At 46.9% G+C, this 20,965-nt stretch overlaps 2 pseudogenes; both read left to right on the top strand.

The window, feature by feature from the left end:
* Nucleotides 1-13,408: 13,408 nt before the first annotated feature.
* Nucleotides 13,409-15,356, top strand: LOC119232964 (olfactory receptor 13J1-like; annotated as a pseudogene).
* Nucleotides 15,357-18,459: 3,103 nt separating this feature from the next.
* Nucleotides 18,460-19,424, top strand: LOC119231437 (olfactory receptor 2K2-like; annotated as a pseudogene).
* The last annotated feature ends 1,541 nt before the right edge of the window (nt 19,425-20,965 follow it).

The following is a 20,965-nucleotide window of genomic DNA, read 5'->3' as shown; positions in this document are numbered from 1 at the left end:
GATTACTGGAAGGGAGGGGCAGGGCAATGGGAAAACTGGGTAAAAGGGATCCTTGTATAATGAAGGACAGAATGAGACTTCCAGTCCTTCACGTGTAGTGTATACAAGTGTTGATTTTTGATGATGCACACTTGAAACAATAAAAAATATAAAAATACAAAAAGCAGGGCCTTTGCTACATAATGGTAATAATTCTAAACATAATGAAATAAAAGCATCATTGAAAATTGGCAACAAAATAGGTGGAATTTGTAGGAATAAACAGAACAAGAATACTAGTAGCAGGGAGAAAACATTTTGCAGCGGGTGTGAAGAAAGCCCCACAGAATTGAGCTGACACAGTGCATCCAAGCCTCGTATCATCAGCAAATACTGAACCCCTGATTCATTAAATACAGTGTTGCATGGGATGGAAGTAATTTTTTTGATCCAAATACATATGCCTCTTCCTAATTGGCCAAGGCATCCACCTGGAGAGAGATTTGTATTATTATAGAAAGAATATACAGAAAAGGCACCTTTTAGGGTTAATATGCAATCTTTGACATTCAAAATAGGCCTTTGCCTTGCCAGTCAAACCATATTCCTAAGAAGGTTTTCTAATTTTTCTCCCTTTCAACGTACAGAATCCAAAACTAAGCTGAGGACCCAGTTCACGATCTCCCCCACAATGGAGGAAGCGACCTCGTTGCACGTGAAAACCAAGTAGCAGGGTTTGAAGCTATAAGGTCTATGAACATCCTGTTACCCAGACTTCTCCTCCTCTCTTCTGGACCAAGTGGTGATGGACAGTAGGAAGGAGAGAGAAGAGAAATGAAGTATGAAAGAGGTGAGGCAGCTCCTGGGGAATTTCAAAAAGCAGAGGCAAGACTGCAGGCGAATGGGAGTAGCTACTGATAAACTGAGACATTAGTGTTATCTTATCTGGATTGTCTACAAAATCCAGGACTACGTGAGTATGTGACCTCATCTGTAAAAAGGGGGCAGGTAGTGTCGGGACTGTTCCTGTTGCCGCTCCAAGCACAGCTGCTACCAGTCGTTCTCACTGGGGTGAGATCTCACTCTGGTTTGGATTTGCATTTCCCTGATAATGAGTGATGTTGAGATTTTTTTCCCCATGTCTTTGTGGCCCATCTGTCCTTTCAGGTCTTTTGCCCAATTTTTGGTAGGGTTGTTTGTGGATTTTTTGTTGTTGTTGTTGTTGAGTTGTAAGAGTTCTGTATTTTTTAAATTAACCCCTTTTGGACATGTGATATGCAAATACCTTCTCCTGGTCCATAGGCAGCCTTTTTGTTTTTGTAGTACAAAACATTGTACAAAAGCTTTTTAGTTTTATTAGTCCCACATCTTTACTTGCTTTTGTTTTCTTTGGTATTGGAGTCAAGTCCCCAGATATATCTCTGAGCTTGAATAGCACTGTTATTTCTGTGGAAGCAAGAACAACGAGCCTCCTGGGGGAGTGAATCACATAGCCCAATTACACATCTCCATAAGGGCAGACAAACACCCCAAGACAGTAACACCCAAAGGCTTGGCTCCCAGCAGGAAACCCATCTGATTATGAAGACTGTCAACGGTAAGATTCAATTACCCCAACCTAATTAGCCTCTGAAGCCTGTCCCCAGAGTTCAGAGTGTCACCCTCCAATATCAGGCCTTACAAGCCACAGGAATAGAACCTCTCTGGAGGTGATGCCCAGTGAAAATCAATTGCTCATTTGGTCTGATCTCAGGGGCTGGTGCTATGAGAGATGGACAGAGTGAAAGGTGTTTCACATATCTTGGTTTGCATTTACTATTTCTAGGAATGATGATGGAGGGGTGGAGTTGTTACTGAGAGGATACTCGCTGGGCTTGGTGGCTCCCCCTTACTCAAAGGACTTTTGAGTCTCCGGTTCAAGCAATGACAATTGCTGATGCTGTTTGAGGACAATTAACTCTGATGTCCGCTACTGGGACCCAGCCACTTGGTACTAGACAGTCGCTGATGGTTACCTCAGGGACTGTGCTTGGGTGTAGGCTAGAGGGGCGGAGGGTGAGCGGTTTCAACAGAGACAAGAGTGGGAAGCAGAAGACAGGTGGATCTACTGAAATACACTGCTTGAGGGGAGCAGCGGGCGAGACAGGAAAGGTCTGCTCCTGGGTTTCTCTCTGACCAGCCTGGGATCGAACTCGTGCTGCAGAGGCTGTGGATTGCTTCATAGTGCAGTGCTTAACCTGTTGTGCCACCAGGGAGTCTCCTGCACTTGCATTTTGGTCATGGACTGGTTGACACAAATGCAGGTGAGACTCGTGGGTAGGTGACAATGGTAGTTTTTGTCTTGATTTTGATTTTGCTCTTTTCCTCCCTGACTTGCCTGGTTGTTTCTGATCCTTTTCTGTGGGTCCCCTCTGGAAGATGCTTTAGACTTATGGCAGGCTTTGGGGCCTTGTTCTGGGCCAATCCTGCTTGGGTGGACTTTTACCCACGAGGGGACGGGTAACTTTGGGTGTTCGATTTAGAAACTATATTCTTTGCCTTTCCTGTATTGTTTCCTAATTGTATTAAAATTCCTTTTCATTGAAGTCTCATGTGTTTTGTGTTGATGCAGCAGATGGCAGAACCCATTTAGAGCAGGCAAGTTTGCGGGGTCTGGGGTGCCCCTCTCCCTGCCCTGGAACAGGATTCTGAAAGAATAGATTCTTTTAAAATAGATTTGGTCTTTTCCTTCAGGGGATCCTACCAGTGAGAAGCCAGCCGAGCCCTCAGTAGCAAGGTAGACAGCCACATGCCTGGGTGCTCAGACCTGATGTCCAACAGATTTCTAGATCTATAGTCCAGCTGCCAGGGTTCTGTGCTTGGGCCTGAGTCCTGGGATCCAGGGCTTCACAGATATTCCAGCCCCCACCCCTGTGAGAAAGAAGGGTTTATCCCAGAAACGAAGGGAGAGTTCAACATTGGGAAAAATGTATATAGGTGGACATCGCTCCAAAAACATGTTAGAAGGAGAAGAGATGTGATCAGGACAGCTATGAGCAGCTATGTTCAGGACATAGTAAAAGACCTGGATTTATGGAGAAACAAATAATGCTTCTGAATGAGAAAACTCAATTTTATAAAAATGTCAATTTTGCCCCCAATTTAGTCAATAAATTAAAAACAAAATCCCAGAAGAATTTTTACAAAATTTAACAAGCTGATTACAAAATTTTTCTGGAAAAGAAAATGTGCAAGGATAGCCAAGATATTATCGACAAATACTAGTAAGAGGAATTTGATTTGGCAGATATCAGGACACACTAGACACTCACAGTAATTAAAATAGTGCAGTATGAGGACAGTAAGAGAAAATAAAATTTGTTTAGACTATAGCAGTGGGTCTAGAAAGACTCATAAATATATGAGATCTAGTATTGATAAAGATGGCATATTTTAATTAGTGAGGAAAGGATTACCTGTATAATAAATTCTAATGGGGCAAGTAAAGAAATGTACCCTACATTACTCAATGCAGAGAGAGAGAGGGAGAGAAAGAGAGAGAGGTGAAATTAAAAATCAAAACAAGAATACAGCAGTGCAACATCTTTCAAATGTTAAAATAAAAAAAACCACTGTCAAAATTCTGCACCAACCAAAAATGACTTTCAAAAATGAAGACAAAATAAAAATATTTTCAGGCACACAAAAGTTGATTTTATCACCAGTAAAGCATATCTATAAAAATTCTAAAAGGGGGCCTCCCCTGGTGGCGCAGCGGTTGAGCGCTGGGCTGCGATGCTGCGCGCAGCCTCAGCACAACCAGTTCGATCCCCAGCCGCCGGGCGAGGGTCCCACATGGCGCCCAGACCTCCCTGCCGCCCGCTACTCCCCTCAGCAGTGTACTTCGTCACTCTGCCTGTTCTGCTCTGGCTCTGGTGAATTCTCTCACCCTCCCGTGCTTCTGACTGTACCCATTGCTTGTATTCATAAATAAATAAATCTTTAAAAAAAAATTCATTAGATACATTTCAAGAAAATTAAAAAAAAAATTCTAAAAGGATCCTTTCAGGGATCCTAAAAGTGTTAAATATGTGAATAAATCTAAAAGATTTCCTCCTCTAATTTTTTAAGGAAAAAATTTGATTTAATTTTTTATTTATTTATGCATACAAGAACTGGGGTAGAGGCCAGAGGTGTGGGGGGTAAGAGGATTCACCAGAGGCAGAGTGGGGAACAGAACAGGTGGATTGACTGAAATACACTGCTGAAGGGAGCAGCAGGGGAGACAGGAGTGGTCTGCTGCACCATGTGGGTCAACTCCCTGGCTGCGGATAGCTTCGTAGGCTACATCTTAACTCCTTGCGCCACCAGGGAGTCCGAAATTTCTTTTAAAAATAGTTGACTGTTGAGCCTTCCTGATGGCTCAGGGGTTAAAGTCTCAGCACTATCAAGCTATCCACAGCCATTGCAGCACAAGTTCAACCCTCAACCAGGGAGGTGACCCACATGGCACAGCAGACCTCTCCTGTCATGCCCGCTGCTCCCCTCAGCAGTATATTGTAGTAGATCTGCCTGTTCTGCTCCCCACTCTGTCTCTGGTGAAGCCTCTCACCCTCTGCGTCTCTGGCCTACACCCCAGTTATTCGATTCATAAATAAATAAAATAAATCTTTAAAAATAAAAAGTTGACTGAAGCCAAAGCAATAGCAAAGCAAAGGTATTATGGACATATAACACATGTGGGATAAAGACATAACAACAGCTCAAAGCCCAGGAGAAGGGAAATGGTAGTGCGCCATTAACCCTTATATACTCTAGGGAGAGTGGTATAATGTTAATTAAAGATAACTTGATAGATTATAGTTAAAGTAACCCCTAAAAATAAAAGATAGCTAGTATGCCAATAAAGGAAATAAAATTAAATTGTAAAAAATACTCAATGATTCCAAAATAATGCAGGACAAAATTAAAAAGGGAACAAATAACAGATGGAACAAACAACAAAAAAAAAAAAAAAACAGCAGGATGAAAGATTTAAACCCAATTATATCTATAATCATCTTAAATGTAAATGTCTTAAACATCCCAATTAAAGAGCAGAAATTGTTAAGCTGAATTTTTAAGGACTCAGTTGTATATGAAGAGCATACGAAGCAGATTTTAAAGGAAAAAATATTAACAAGGATAAAGAGGGTCCTTTGAAAAAACAAAGGGGTCAATTTATCAAGAGACATAACAATCCTAACAGAACTTCAAAATACATGAAGCAAAAACAGGCAAGCAAGAAAGAAAAAGGAGACAAATCTTTAAATGCAGCCAAAGATATCACCACCCTTTCTTCAATAATTGAAAAGACATAAAATGAGCACTATTATAGGCTATTTGAATAACACTCCAGCCGAGCTGACATTCAGAACACACTTGCTCAGTTACGGAGGGTCCACAACTTTTTCAAATGCACAGCGAACAGGGCAGGCCACCAGCATTCTCAGGCCTTCCAACCCTGAGCTGCAGAGACTAAATGGCTGGTCTGTGAACCTGAGACTGAGGGCTCCCTTCCTCCTCTAAGTCCACACTCATAAGGTGGAGGTTCTCTGTAGATGCAGGATCCAGAGGATACCTGGGCACTGACCTCATGCACCCTAGCTGGTAGGATGCCGGCAGAGACAAGTCAAAAAAGATGACAGACTGCAGTCCCTTGCCAAGCCTTTGTCCACAGAAAGTCAGTCCATAAGAAGAGAAAATTCTAAACATCTCCCTCAAAGGAACGATTTGATTTTTTTTTTAAGATTTATTTATTTATAAAAGCACTGGGGTACAGGTCAGAGGCGCGGGAGAGTGAAAGAATCCACCAGAGATAGAGTGGGGAGCAGAACAGTCAGAAGGACCAAAATACACTGCTGAGGGGAGCAGCAGGCAAGACAAGAGAGGTCTGCCGCGCCATGTGGGAATCTCCCTGAATCCAACTGACGCCACGGAGGCTGCGGACAGCTTCACAGCACTGCGCTCAACCCACTGTGCCACCGGGGAAGACCCGGGAACTGCCTTGATTTAAAACAGCTTATGGAAAAGTTAATACTAAAATTGTTCTTGAAACCAATGGACAATAACAGACAGATAACCCAATTTTAAAAAGAATGGGCAAAAAATTCAAAGAGACATTCTCAAAAAGGAGATATAAATGGCCAATAAGCACACAAAAAGACACTCAGTGGCATCAGTCATCAGGGAAATGCAAGTCCAAGCCACAGTGAGATCACTTCATACCCACTAGGGTGACTATAAAAAGACAGATAATAGCAAGTGTTGTGGAGGATGTGGAGATATGGAGCCCTCATAGATTGTAAAATGGTGCAACCTTTTGGAAAACAGTCTGGCTAGTCCTCAAAAGGTTAGCCATAGAATTACTATATGATACAGCAATTCCACCATTGGGTTTCTGCTCAAGAGAAATAAAAACACTGTCCACACAAAAACGCATGCATGAATGTTCATAGCAGAATTATTCATAATAGTCAAGAGGCAGAAACAACTCAAACGTCCCTCAACTCATGAAAAGATCAATAAAATGGGGGTTGGGGAAACAAACAAAGATAAATAAAATGTGGTATATCCATTGTCAGATACCGAATATTTGTGTTCCCCCAAATTCATGTGTTGACCTCTAATGTTAATAGTATTAGAAATTGGAGCCTCTGTGGGATGATTAGGTCCGGACGGTGTAGCCCTCATCGATGGGACTGGTGCCTGCAGCCTCTGCAGCACCGGTTCAATCCCTGGCCGCTGGTGAGGGTCCCACATGGCGTGCGGATCTCTCCTGCCATGCCCGCTGCTCCCCTCAGCAGTGTACTTCATCAGTCTGACTGTTCTGCTCCCCGCTCTGGCTCCGGTGAATTCTCTCACCCTCCCGCGCTTCTGACTGTACCCAGTGCTTGTATAAATAAATAAATAAATCTTTAAAAAAAAAAAAAGGCAGATCAATGTTAACTGGTAGGGGAGGGAGGAATGAATTGCCAAGGGGTATGAGGAAACTTTGGCAATAGCAGATAAATTCATAATCTTGATGGTGGTGATGGTTTCATCAAATTATATGGTTTAAACATCACTTATCTTCAGAGACTGCAACAAAAGAGCATGCTTAAAAACCATACTTATATATGATAATAAAGTCTATTTCTTTGTGTAGAGAGCTATATGTAAATGACCAGAAAAGTGTCTAAACAGATACAAAACTAATAATACATGTTATTTTTGGAGAGTGGGAAAGGGAGTGTCCCTTTTACCCTATTTACTTCAGCATTCTTCACAGTTTTATATGAATGTTCCATAATTTATGTAATAAAATGAAAGATAAAAAAAGGCATTTTAATTTTAAAAGTTAAATACAAGTCAACAATAACAATACATAGTTACAAAGTGAAACGACCCTATTTGATAACGCACCCTGAAGCCTGCAGAGGCATGGACTCTAAGGACTAGAGGAGGCTCAGGGAAGAACCATCCGGATGATGACCAGGATAATATTTAGAACAATATGATGCTGGAATAAGAACAGACACACAAACCAATGGAATCAAAGTGGAAACTCAGCTATAAAGCCATACATACATGGTCAACTAATCCATGACAAAGGAGCAAAGAATGTGCTCTAGAACAGGGAAAGTCTCTTCAATAAATGGTGCTGGGAAAAGTGGACCACCACATGGAAAAAGATGAAGCTAGATTAGTACTCTATAACATACACAAAAACCAACTCAAAATGGATAAAAGACTCGAATGTAAGACTTGAAACCATAAATCATAGAAGAAAACATAGGCAAAACACTACACAAGATACATTTTAGAACATCTTTGAGGACTCACCCCCAAAAGCAAAGAAAATGAATGAAAAGAATAGCTGGGACTACATCAAACTAAAATGCTTGATGTAGCAAAAGAAAGAATAACCATGAAAAGATAATCCACAGATTGGGAGAAAATATTTGCACTCCATACAGCTGATATAAGACTGAGATCAAAGATCTACAAAAAGCTCACACAACTCAACAAAAACAAAGCAAACAACCCATCCAAAAAATGGCCAGAAGAGCTAAAAAGACACTTCTCCAAGAGGAAATATAATTGGAAAACAGGTAGGTGAAAAAAAAATGCTCAACATCACTTACAATCAGGGAGATGTAAATCAAAACCGCAATGAGATGCCATCTCACACCACTGAGAATGACCCATATTAGAAAAACTGGCAACGACAAATGCTGGCGAGGATACGGAGAAAAAGGTGGGAATGCTAACTGGTGCAGCCACTATGGAAAGCTGTGTAAATGTTCCTCAAATTACTAAAAATGGATCTACCATATGACCCAGAGATTTCACTCCTAGGAATCTATCCAAAGGGCACAAAAACATCAATTCGAAAGGAAACTCATATGTTTACTGCAGCACTATTTACAATAGCTAAGATATGGAAACAACCCAAATGTGCAAACACAGATGACTGATCAGGAAGATGTGGTATATATGCATGATGGAATACTAGTCGGCAATCAAAAATGATAAACTCATGCTATTCATAGCAACTTGGATGGAGCTAGAAGGGTGTATGCTCAGTAAAATAAGCCAGAAGGGAAAAGAAAAATATTGGATGGTTTCATTTATAGGAGGGATATAGGGAAACCGAACAAAAGGGTCAGAAAAAAAAGACAAAACTTGCAGGCAAAGTATAGATCTGAGGCACACAACAGGGAAGGGGGAGAGATGGTGGCCAAAACAGGGGAGGGAAGGGCACAAGGGACTATGGTTACAGTTCACAGGTGCTATGGTGGTGGGAGAACTAAGGGGACTACACCCGAGGGAAGAAATCAAATATTGTACAAAAATGAACAACAATGTAAGAAGATTTTTAAAGTTTAAAAAAAAATTAAAGACAATGGTTTAGGGGTGTGAGAAGGGCCAGGGGGAGATGAGAGTTCTAGGTACCCTGACCTAGGCAGATCCACTTTGCATGGACTCAGGGAGAAAGAATTCTGTGTCACAGAGTAAGCCCAATGCCATGCTCTAGGCTCAGGGTGACACTGAGCCAGCTCCTTCCCCTTTCCTGGGCACCTTTGTCCTCTGCAGACAGTGAGGACAGGTCAGAATGGCCTATACAGATGTTGCTGCTCAATATTCTGATTCTGCCTGTCTCTCTCCATCCAGTTCATGACCCTAATACTCTCTTTCCAGATTCTGTGTTTTCTTAAGATCACTGGAGAGCTGAACCAAGACTTCTGGCTCTTCCTGGAAAGCAACTCTGCCTATCTCTTGTTCACCCATTCATTTATTTTGAAATTCATTCATTGAGAATTGCTTATACATTCATGTAATTGTTCCTCCATCCACCCATTTTTTCATTCTATAAACATTCCTGGTTTAGCACTGGCAGGGCACTGACCTGGGAGGGTGGATCCCTGGCCCTGAGCCACTTTCTCCAACTTTTCCATTCCCATTAAGATTTCTTTTTTTTTTTATTTTTTTTATTCATTTATTTATTTGTTTGTTTGTTTTGTTTATTCATGCACTGGGTACAGTCAGAAGCGCGGGAGGGTGAGAGAATTCAGAGCCAGAGCGGGGAGCAGAGCAGGAAGAAGGACCGAAGTACACTGCTGAGGGAGCAGCGGGCGGCAGGAGAGGTCTGCGCGCCATGTGGGACCCTCCTCCGGTGGCCGGGGAGCAGCGGGGATCGAACCGGCGGCGCAGAGGCCGTGGGCAGCTTCGCAACCCAGCGCTCAACCGCTGCACCACCGGGGAGGCCCCCCATTAAGATTTCTAAGGAGACTATGTAATTGGGTCATTGAGATATCATCCCTAAAGCACCCCAAAGTTTCTGAGCTGGGCACATTTCCCCTTCTCCCTCTAAATTGCCTTGAAGATTGCATAGTCCCTCGGCACACTGGAAGTTTTGAAAGGTGCCTCCTCCGTTAGACCTGCCTGTTCCCTGGGAGGTGTCAGCCAGGCTGGAGCTGGGAGCTACCCGGGTCAGTGAGCCCCTTGGCTGCCACAGTTCAGCCTCAAGCCCACTATAATTTCCTAATTCTACCAAACTTTTTTTTTAAGATTTATTTATTTATGCATACAAGTGCTGGGGTACAAGTCAGAGATGCAGGGGAGGGTGAGAGGATTCACCAGAGACCGAGTGGGGAACAGAACAGAACAGAACAGACAGACCGACTGAAATACACTGCTGAGGGCAGGAGCAGGCGAGACAGGCGAGGTCTGCCGCGCCATGTGGGTTTCTCCCCAGCCGGCAGGGATCGAACCCATGCTGCAGAGGCTGCAGACAGCTTCACAGTGAGGCGCTCAACTGCCTGCGCCACCAGGGAGGCCCATCTACCAAACTTGATACACTTCCGAGGATCCCACTGAATCCTAAGTATTTTGTCTAGTTCTACCAATTTGAAAATCGCCATTTTATTTGATCAAGTTGTCAACTCTTGATTGAATTCTGTGAAAAGTCCAGGCATGTTTTCTCAGTTTGGAAAGCTGGAGTCAGTGTGAAAACCCGTGTCCTACACAGTGTGGAAAGGAGGCCCAGGCTGCTTCTTTAACCTGTGTTCTCCGAGCTCCAGTCAGAGAAGTTTTCTGGTCTCTGAAGCATCTTCCAGGGAACCCGGGACAAGGATCTGGAAGAGCTGAAGGTGAGTGAAAAAATGGGGATGTGGGGGAGAGGAAGGGACCAAGCAGGAGTGAGGAGTCCCAGGGAATTACGGGCTTTGGTCTCCCTCTCTAACTCACTGTGTGATACTGGGCAAGCCCCTTTCCCTCTCTGGTCCTCAGTTTCCCCATATATAACACAGGCTTTTGTCCGACCGAGCTTTAAGATCACTCCCAGCTCAGCCAAGATGTCATCTAGGCTAGGAAGAGCTCGTATTTGACAGCCAACTGCTCATTCCCAATTTGTGTTAACCCCAGGAAATCTCAGCAAGACAGGGAGAAGTTGTTTGTGGCCAGGCCAGGGGTTTCAACTTGGCCTTTGGGATCAGGGTTGGCAGGGGAAGTGAAGGAAGAAGTGACTGAGAGCTGAGCGCCTCCTCGTGGTGCAAACACAGGGTCATGGGGTACAAAGGAGAGAGGTGGCCTGGGAGATGATAAAGGAGGGCTGCCTGGGGGAGGTGGCAACTAAACTGGTTTTAGATGATATTTGGCCAGGAGACAGGCAAAGGTAGAAGGGACACTGGGGATTCTGAAGACAGCTTCCTGGCCCTGCTCTGGGAACCAGAATTCCACAGTATCCCGCCACATCTCTTCTTACCTCTTCTTCTTACAGGCCTGTCCCCCAGCTGAAGGAGTTCAGACAGAGCAGGGAGACTCAGCTCCTCAGCACTCAGGCTGGAGCAGACAAGACACTGAGCTCTGAGGTGTTTCTGTCCTCCTGGTTCATCCCTGGCAGAGTTTACTGCCTACACTCAGGACCAGTCCTTCTCTAGTAATCCCTCCATGGCCCCTACTTGGTCTGCACACACCGCCTCCCCAGAAAAGGTAGGCCTGTCTAGTCCTCTGAAGCCCTGGCCACAGGTTAAGGGTCTGCACTACTGGTTGCGTGTGTGTGTGTGTGTGTGTGTGTGTGTGTGTGTAAGAGAGAACAAGATTGAGAGACCCTGTTACACAGGCACATACACCCACATGAATGACCACATGGGTACATGAGCCTGTGTAGAGCATGTATACTCAGGGCACATAGGTGTGTGCCTGAGTGTCAGCAGGTGTTTATGCATGCACATATAGGTAGGCACCTCTGGGGTGACTCTGTGTGGGTTTATGTATATTTCAACAGGTAGCTAATGGCTGCAGATGCTTCCTAGTGACATTAGGGGATGAATTATAGAATGTGGGACCATGCAAAGAAGTGGTTGTAGGGCCTTCCTGGTGGCCTAATAGTTAAGTCTCACACACCCAAGCCCTGAGTTCGATCCCCAGCCAGGGAGCTAACACACATGTGATATAACAGACCTTTTCTGTCTCACCCACTGCTCCATCAGCAGTGTATTTCAGTAGATTTGCCTGTTCTGCTCCCCACTGTGATCTCTGGTGTATTCTCTCATGCCTCCATTCCCCACACCTATGGCCTACACACCCCAATTCTTCTACACAGAAAAAAAAGTGGCTGTAGCTTGACCCCACAACTGGAGCTGCAGGAGAGCATGATCCCATCTGCACCTCACCCCCCAGCTTGACACAGCACAGGGCACCATCCACGTTCTATTAAATGGCATCTCCTCCAACAACTCAGGCTTAAATTTTCCTGCTGAATCTTGGTGGAAGCACACAGTTCATGCTCCCTTGACCCTCAATATCTCTAGTTACACTCAAGCTGATGCAAGACCATCTATCTGGAGTCACAGGGGCTAGGTCAGAGCTTTCCTTGCTGGAGAAGTGGACCTTAATTCCCCGAGTTGGGCCCAGAGTTCGGGCCCCGTGTTTATACTGTATGAGAGGAAAGAGTGTCTACAGGGCCCACCGAGCCTGGACCTGCTGGGTTGCAGAGGCCCTCTGAGACCCAGAGAGACTTCCCATCAAGGGAGATTTTTGTGACCTTCCAAGTCGCAAAAAGTGACAAGAAGAAAAGTATGTCTAGGGCCTCCCCGGTGGCGCAGCGGTTGAGCGCTGGGTTGCAAACCTGCCCGCAGCCTCTGCGGCGCCGGTTCAATCCCCGGCTGCTCCCCGGCCACTGGAGGAGGGTCCCACATGGCGCATAGACCTCTCCTGCCACCCGCTGCTCCCTCAGCAGTGTACTTCGGTCCTTCTGCCTGCTCTGCTCCCCGCTCTGGCTCTGGTGAATTCTCTTACCCTCCCGCGCTTCTGACTGTACCCAGTGCTTGTATAAACAAAACAAACAAACAAACAAACAAATAAATAAATAAATAAATAAACGTGCCTCTATAAAATTAAAAAAAAAAATGTTTAAAAAAAAAAAAGAAAGAAAAGTATGTCTACATGAGCATACACTGGGTCACCAGAGGCATCTGAGCAGAAGCAGAATCAGGATAGGCATGGGAATCAGAGAGGATTACTGCCTGGGAATGGTTTAGATTCAGCAGCCCAAGAGCACATAAGTTCTGGTTTGTTCCTCTGATGTCAGCACCATACCCTGCATGTGGTAGGTACTTAATCACTTTTTTATTCTGGAATGAATAAATGTGGCAGAACTCGACAGAAATAGTCTCATGCAAGAGAGGCACTGACAGGAATCTGTGCTCAGGACACACATTCACTGGCTTATTGATGCGATGCCAAGCACTACAGAACACGGAGAGGCTGTCATGTTCCTTAGCTGGTGAGAAGACTGTAGGGGGGTGTGGGAGAAAGACATCCATCCAGTGTCATAGAGAACAACCAACATTTGGGGCTTAAGAGAAGCATGCATTGACTGTGAGCACGGTGTACGTAACACACAACTGAGAGGACTAGATTCTAGATGGACCCTGCCAGGCTGACCTCAGTTTCCCCATCTGAGCACTGGAAGGTCCAACGAGTTGACCTCTGAGGGGAACTTCCCTGCTGATGCCCCAGGAGTTCATGAACTCAAAGTTCCTGCTCAGGGCCAGAGAAAACAGGAGCTTCGGAGTTAGAGAAAGAGACCTATTAAATTTTAACTTAAAAGCCCACGAAGAAGACAAATTCTAAAGGTCAGGCCACACACAGTAGCTGATGAGGCTGTCCCTAAAGGGGGACAGGTGAACAGACCAGTAACATGTTCAGTGGCCAGCAGCCCCACCAAAGCTGATCTAAAGAGACAGGTCAGATTTCTGCAGGCTGCAGAGAAAGGAGTGGGGCATTCCCAGCCAGTGGGGACAGTGTAAAGCCATGCTGAGGTTCCTTCCAGCCAGCAGGACTTCAGAGACCTGCTGACCCAGCGGCTCTCAAAATGTGGTGCCTGGGCCAGCAGCAGCAGCATCACTCAGTCCTACTGAGCCAGGAAGCTCAGCAACCTGAGCTTTAGCAAACTTCCCAGGTAAATCTGGTGCATATTAAGGTTTGAGTACCTCTGGGCCCACCTACTCTTTCCCAGACGGTGTTGGTAGAACATGTCTGCAGTAGGCTAATGGATGTTGTGTGAAAGGAGGATCCATGGATCAAATAAGTGTGGGGGGCACAGTTGGGGGAGTCATGCACCACATTGGCAGGTTTAAGGGTCTGAGGAGTCCCATGGTTAAGAGTTTTGTTTACTTTTGCTTTGCACAGTAGTGCCTCAAATTGATTTTTCAGATTACCCACTAACATCGGATTAACACTTTCTTAGGAGAATGCTGATGCAAACCAATCCTCATTCTTCACATGGATAAACTGTAGCCTAGAGGTGTAGGGATTGCCCAAAGTCACAAAGGGAGAAAGAGAGTCAGAGCTCAAAAAGACCCCAGCAAAATGCTTCATCCCAACAGAGGCTCTGGAGGCTCCCCACTTCCTTGCACCTACTTTCCTCCCATCCCAGCTGCATTTGCCTCCAGAACCCTGCAGTATGGAGCTGCTCAAAAGAGGTCTCTGAGTTCTTTCTGAAAAGATTTTCTGGCTACCCAGCCCTGGAGCGCCGCCTGCTCTTCGCCGTGTGCTCAACCATGCACCTGGTGGCCCTGCTGGGCAACGTGGCCATGTGACGGTGAGTGTGCTGGACCCCGCCTGCACACACCCATGTACTTCTTCCTGGGCAACCTCTCCATCCTGGACATATGCCACCTTTGTACCCCTGATGCTGGTCTACCCCCTGTCCACCCAGACTATCTCCTATGCTGGTTGTGCAATCCAGATGTGCCTGAGCCTGTCCACAGAGTGTCTGCTGCTCACCATCATGGCCTTCAATCGGTACCTGGCCATTTGCCAGCCATTCAGGTACCCCGTGTTCATGAGTCACCGACTCTTTTTGTTGCTGGTGGGAGCCGCCTGGGTCTTCTGTCTCTTCAAGTCAGTGAGGGAGAGCATCACCTCTATGAGGCTGCCCTTCTGTGGCCACCATGTGGCCAGCCACTTCGCCTGTGAGATCCTGGCTGTTCTGAAGCTGGCCTGCGGTGACACTTCACTCAGCAAGTCCTTCCTGCTGGCGGGTGCCATCCTGCTGCTCCCTGTGCCCCTGACGCTCATCTGCCCATCCTACATGCTCATCCTGGCCACCAACCTGAGGGTGCCCTCGGCCTCTGGGTGCCACAAATCCTCTCCACCTGCTCGGTGCACCTGGCTGTGGAGATGCTCTCCTATGACACTGTCATCATGATGTACATGAGAGCAAGGAGCCCCACATCTCTGATGAGGTCTTCCCTGTTCTCTACACCCTGGTCATGCCCTTGCTGAACTCCATCATCTACAGCCTGAGGAACAAGGAGGTGAAGGAAGCTGCCAAGAAATTGTGGGGGAGGAGAAAGAGCTGCAAGTGACACAGCAAGGCCTCCCACCGTCAGTGAGGACAAGGGGGCACATGCCCTGTGGATCTTCATCCCAGAAGAGGCAGTGCCAGGCCTTCCAGACCCCTCCCCGCAGAGTAGCCCAGACCTCTGCCCGCCCCTGCTGGCTAGGCCACCTCTCAGCAGCCACTCCCACATCTTCACACCAGGACTTGGCCTGACCTCAAGACTTAAGTCTTTTTTTTTTTTTTAAGCACTTTAAATGGGCAGGTTTGTTAGCAAAGGAGCAAAAGAGAGGCATCTGCATAGTCACCAGTGGGAACGGGAGCTGCCCCTCCTGTTTTGCCTTCAGTTTTATTCTTCCTTCCAATCTACCCTCTGAGGTGCATCTGGAGGGAGCCCCTCTGTGTGTAATGTGTCACTCTCCTCATTGGAAGCTCTAAATGACTTCCCACTGCTCTTAGGACAAAGGGGCACTCAAATCCTCACAAGCTGGCCATGTTGGCCCTGACCAAGTCCCAGCCTTCTGCCCCAGCTCCCCCTCCAGTCACACACACCAGCCCAGTGTTAGCTCCGTGCTACCTGCACTACCCAACTCCATCCTCTTCTTGGTTCTTTTCACAAAGCAGTCCCCATCCTGGCATGTGGCTCCATGTGCAAAAGGACTGCCTGACCCTTAAGACCCAGCTCAAATGACACCTTCACCAGGAAGCCCGCTCCCCTCTACTTGACACCTCTCCTGAGCTCCTTCTGCTTTATTTTCAGTGTTCCCTTAAAAGCAGGGTGTGTCAGATTCCACTCTAGCCCAAGATCCAGCCCTGTCAAGCCCCAGGCCCCATGCAGTTTCTTAAATAAACGAACATGACAATGTGGAGGTGATAAAGGCAGAGACTGGAGTCCTCCCCTCTCTGGGCACAGCTGAGATGGAGCTCACAGGCGACAGGCATGCCCTAGTGATCCTGGGAGGTGACAGTAGAGGCAGTGATGAGCTCCAGAGTCCAAGATTTCCAGACCTGTGGAGGTGTCTGACCAGGCTGCCCTGAGCAGGTGTGTGAGAGCTGAGCCTTGTGCATGAGTGGAAGACAAAGGCCATTGCTTCTGAGGAAAGCACCAGAAGAGGGAAGACCCAGGAACTCGAAGGGCTTGTCCATCAGTGGGCAGTGGTCTGGGGAGCCCTGGTCAGGTGTGTAAAGGGAGAGGAGGCAGGAAGGGGGACAGAACCTGATCACAAAGACCCCAAATGCCCCTGCCACCTCCCCACTCAGTCTTTCATTTCAACACAAGGTCAGGAAGAGGATTGCAGAGTTAGATGGGATGCAGCCTTTCACCTGCTTGAAAGCATCCCCCACTTTTGTGTCCAGTGTCAGATTCTGAGGATAATATAGGTCTTTGTGCAGCAACACACCCAACAAAGACCCAGCCCTAGTATTTGAATCTGAAACACAGTAGGGGGAATGCAGTCACATGAAATCACAACAGAGAAGAGTTGCTTCATTTAAATTTCTTCCCAGACTATCGGAGTGGGGGGGAGGTATTATAATAAAGTGGAAATCAAAACCAACAAGCAACTATAAACCACAGACATTCGGCGGTGGGAGGAGAAGGGAGTAGGATCGAAACAGGGGTGGGAAGAACACAGGGGACTGTGGTGATGGTGCATGGGTGCATTGGTGGTGGGAAGTTCACAGGGACTATAACCAAGGTGAGAAAGCACACATCGTAAAAAAATGAAGAATGATGTAAAAATATATATAAAATTTAAAAACAAATAAATTTCTTCCCAGACTTAAGTTTATATTTGATTTATATGCCAAACTCAAAGAGAGCTGAGTTTTCTAAAGTCCAGAGTATAGAAGGTAAGTGTCCAGGTCATTTTGAGTTTGAAGAAATGACTATTAGGCCAGAATGAGAGAATACCCCGCAGGGAAGGGAGGGAAATTCCTGGGCAAATGGAGACTTGGGAAGGGCATGGTTTACTCAGAGACCATGAGCCCATCTGCCCTACAAATGGTAGAGCCAATTAAGCAGGAAGAGTGAGAAAAAATAGAAAGCCCTGAAGAACAGACAGGGCCCTGATACTGCTACATTCAGCCTCATAGTCAACCCAGGAGCGAAGGGCCAGGGGAGGGCGAGAGATTCAAAACTGAATCTCTGAATGGCAGAAGCTCAGCTCAGCTCCGATTTCCCCTTAGACCAAGGGCCACCTGGACCATGAGGTAGCTTCCTGTCCTAACAAGACGGTGTCATGAGGATGCCAGGGTTGCACCCTGGGAATAGCAAACAGTGCCATTCTCAAAGAGGCAGAGAGGACAGCTCAGGACAACAATGACAGTCATAGGGGAGAACTCGGCAGCCTTTCACGCCCCGCTTCCCCCACCCCTCGCCCCTTTACCAAGCCAGTCAGTGACTGACAATGCCTCTGCCTGATTACAGCCTGTTCCTCCTGCTGGGACATCCTTGCCAATATCATTTGCCCTGCCAAGCAATATGGAAGCAAGAAATGAGTCGCTTGCTCTCAGTCCTGTGCCAGTGGCTCTATTGGATATGTTTGTTCATCTAAATAGCAAAAGATGGTCTGTGATTCTGTAGGAGACATGACCAGAAACCAAGCTTCCATGTGCAGGCATGGAAATGTTCAACAATTTACAGCCCAAAGGAGCACAGACTGAGCATCTTCCTTGACCCACCTGGAGAGCTCCTCTCACTTAATTCAGGGGAGAGGTGACAGCTGAGCCACCTTTCTGTCTACCCACTTATTCTTACTGCCATAGCCCCAGCCCCTAAACAATATCTAGCACAGAGTGGTTACTCAATAAATATTCAGTGAATGTGTGATCTGAACTACTGTGGACATAATTCAGCCAAATGAAGCGATAACCTAGAAAAGATGCTTCCTTTTAACAGCCACGCCCTAGATTCCAAGGGAGCATGTCAGACATGACTTCTGTCTCCAAACTGCAGCGCTGAGAGGGCCAGTTGGCAGACCCACAGCCCCGCTCCTCCCACAGATGGTGGAACTAACTCCTGAGGCAGGTGGGGCTGACCCGGCCCAGGTCACACACCCAGGTTTTTTGGCTCCCAATCAGCAGCACATCATCCACCTCCATCTGGTCCAGAGAGCAAGGGAGGAGGCAAGATGGATGGGATAAAGCACACCGAGGCCTCAGAGTATGTGCAGCTGGGGCTACGTGACCACCATGACCTGGAGCTGGTCCTGTCCATGCTCTGCCTGGCCATCTACTCCGTGACGTGCCAGGGAACTGCCTACCCATAGCACTGAGCCTGCTAGACCCTCGCCTGCATGGCCCCCTGTATTTCTTTCTCAGCGGCCTCTCCCTCATGGACATCTGTGTCTGTCTTTGTGCCTTCATACTGGTCAACTTCCTGAAAGCCCAGAAGACCATCCCCTTCCCTGGCTGTGCCCTGAAGATGTACTTCACCCTGGGGATGGGTACCACAGAGTGCCTGCACTTGGCCATGATGGCCTATGACCGTCACATGGCTATCTGCCAGCCGCTCAGGTACTTGGAGCTCATGAACAGGCAGACGTGTGCAGATGGCAGCACTGAGCTGGGGCACAGGCTTTGCCAACTCACTGCTACAGTCCATTTTCACCTGGAGCCTCCTCTTCTGTGGCCACAATGTCATCAACCACTTCTTCTGTGAGTTATTAGCAATTCTCAAACTGGCCTGTGGGGACAACTCTCTCAATGCCCTGCTAATAATAGTGGTCACTGTTGTCCTGACACTGTCACCACTTCTTATCTGCCTGTCCTACATTTTAATTTTTGCCACCATTCTTAGAGTGCCCTCTGCTGCAAGCCGGTGCAAAGCCTTCTCCACCTGCTCTGCCCACCTCACAGTGGTGGTGATTTTCTATGGTTCTGTCGCTCCCATGTACTGTAAGGCCAAGACCGAGGATCTCCACTAGGACAAGATTATTGCCTTGTTCAATGGGGTTGTGATGCCCTCACTGAACTCATCATCTACAGCCTGAGGAACACCGAGGTGAAAGCTGCTGCCAGAGCCCTCCTGCAGGGAGATATGCTCTCTAGGAAGATGTCCCACTGGGCCTGCTGCTCTCCTGCTCTGTCAGGCTGATAGGGTGGGTGAAACTGTGGAATGAACCTCAGCATTTCAGTAACTTAAAAAACAGAGAGTTTGAGACCTCCTGCTGCATGTGCATTAGAGGTTGGCTGTGGCGGGGGGGAGTGCTCTGCATCATCTTCAGTCCGCTGCGACTAGGAGGGACACAGCGGCTTCCGTCTGGAACACCACTGCTCACCACAGCAAAAGGGAAGGGGAAAATAACAAAGGCTAGCTGACTCAGACAGCTTCCATGCAGCAGCAGCATGTTACTCCCACTTACGTTTCATTGCCCCACGCAGGGCACGCACCACAGCCAGCCATCAGGGGGTGGGAACACAACTACTGAATGTGGGAAACAGCAGTAAGGGTGGGGAATTGCTTTAACCTGCACAGTCACTACACCCCACACAGTTCCCCAGGAGCTACAAGAGACATGTCTCCTCTTCTCTGACCACCTTCCTTCATGTCCCGATGCTCGACTCCACCTACACCTGCACTCCAGGCTTTGGCACACTGGACTATTCCCACTTCCCTGAATAAAGTCAGTCTTTGCTGCCTCTGTGTCTCCCCCTGCCTCTTCCCTCTCATGCCCAAACACTTCTTGACCCTTAGCTAACATATATTGGATACTCCCCATATACCAAGCTAGGCCCTGCGTTGTGTTCTAAGTGTTTTAGTGGTTGGGGAACAGATGTAATATGGAGATCTCAGGTGAGGGCTGCAACGTAGATGCTGTTGACCAGAGAGGACAATCCCAACCTTCTGGCATTGCGGAAACTCATTTGATCCTCACTCAAACCCCATCTCTTCCAGAAAGCCCCTTCTGACCCCTCTTGGGTGAATGGGCTCTGCCCCAGCTGTCAGCCTCTTCAGTGCCTTTTAACTCTCTCTGTGTCCTGGATGCCAGCTTCTTGAGTTCATGCATCCAAGTGACCTGACTCTCCACATCTTAATTGAAGGAATAATATTTGATACAGGAACAAACACCTGGCCCTCACCTCTGCCACCTTCTCACCACTCACATGGCCACTATCTGCTCAGTGTCCCAAGGAAGAGGGTGCAGAAAGCAGAGAGCAAGGGATTCTTTCCTGGCTTTTGAGTTTTAAAAGCCAAGGCCCTAAAGGGAATAGAAAAGACTTAGGCTTAAAAAGATATGGAGAAGAAATGGTAAGTCAAAGTTAGACTTCCCCACCTCCAGAAACAACACTCACTGAGCTAGAAAAGAGGAAGGAAGGAGAGAGGATGTAGTGAGAGCACTGGTACAGAAGAGTCCCAAAATGGAGGGGCCCTGATTTGCAGGATCTAAAAACCCCTGCTCAGGTTTGCAGGATCTAAAAACTACAGAAGCTAGTGCCTTGTTGGTCAAGTAAATCCTACCTCAGGACCCCTGAATAGAAATTACTTTAAGGTGTGTCTGGGTAGTCAGGGTCTTTGCATGTGGAACGGAAGTGGTGCAGAGAATCTCAGGACCATAAAGGGTCATGCAGATGAAACAAGAAATTGTTCTGGCATGGCCTGTCTACACCGCTGACTGAGACCTGGGTGGGATGATG

This window comes from Talpa occidentalis, unplaced genomic scaffold (assembly GCF_014898055.3).
Source record: "Talpa occidentalis isolate TD23 unplaced genomic scaffold, MPIMG_talOcc4v2.1 talOcc4.7, whole genome shotgun sequence".
Taxonomy (NCBI): Eukaryota; Metazoa; Chordata; class Mammalia; order Eulipotyphla; family Talpidae; genus Talpa; species Talpa occidentalis.
The sequence above is the reverse complement of the archived record's forward strand: the minus strand, read 5'-3'. Positions and strand labels throughout refer to the sequence as shown.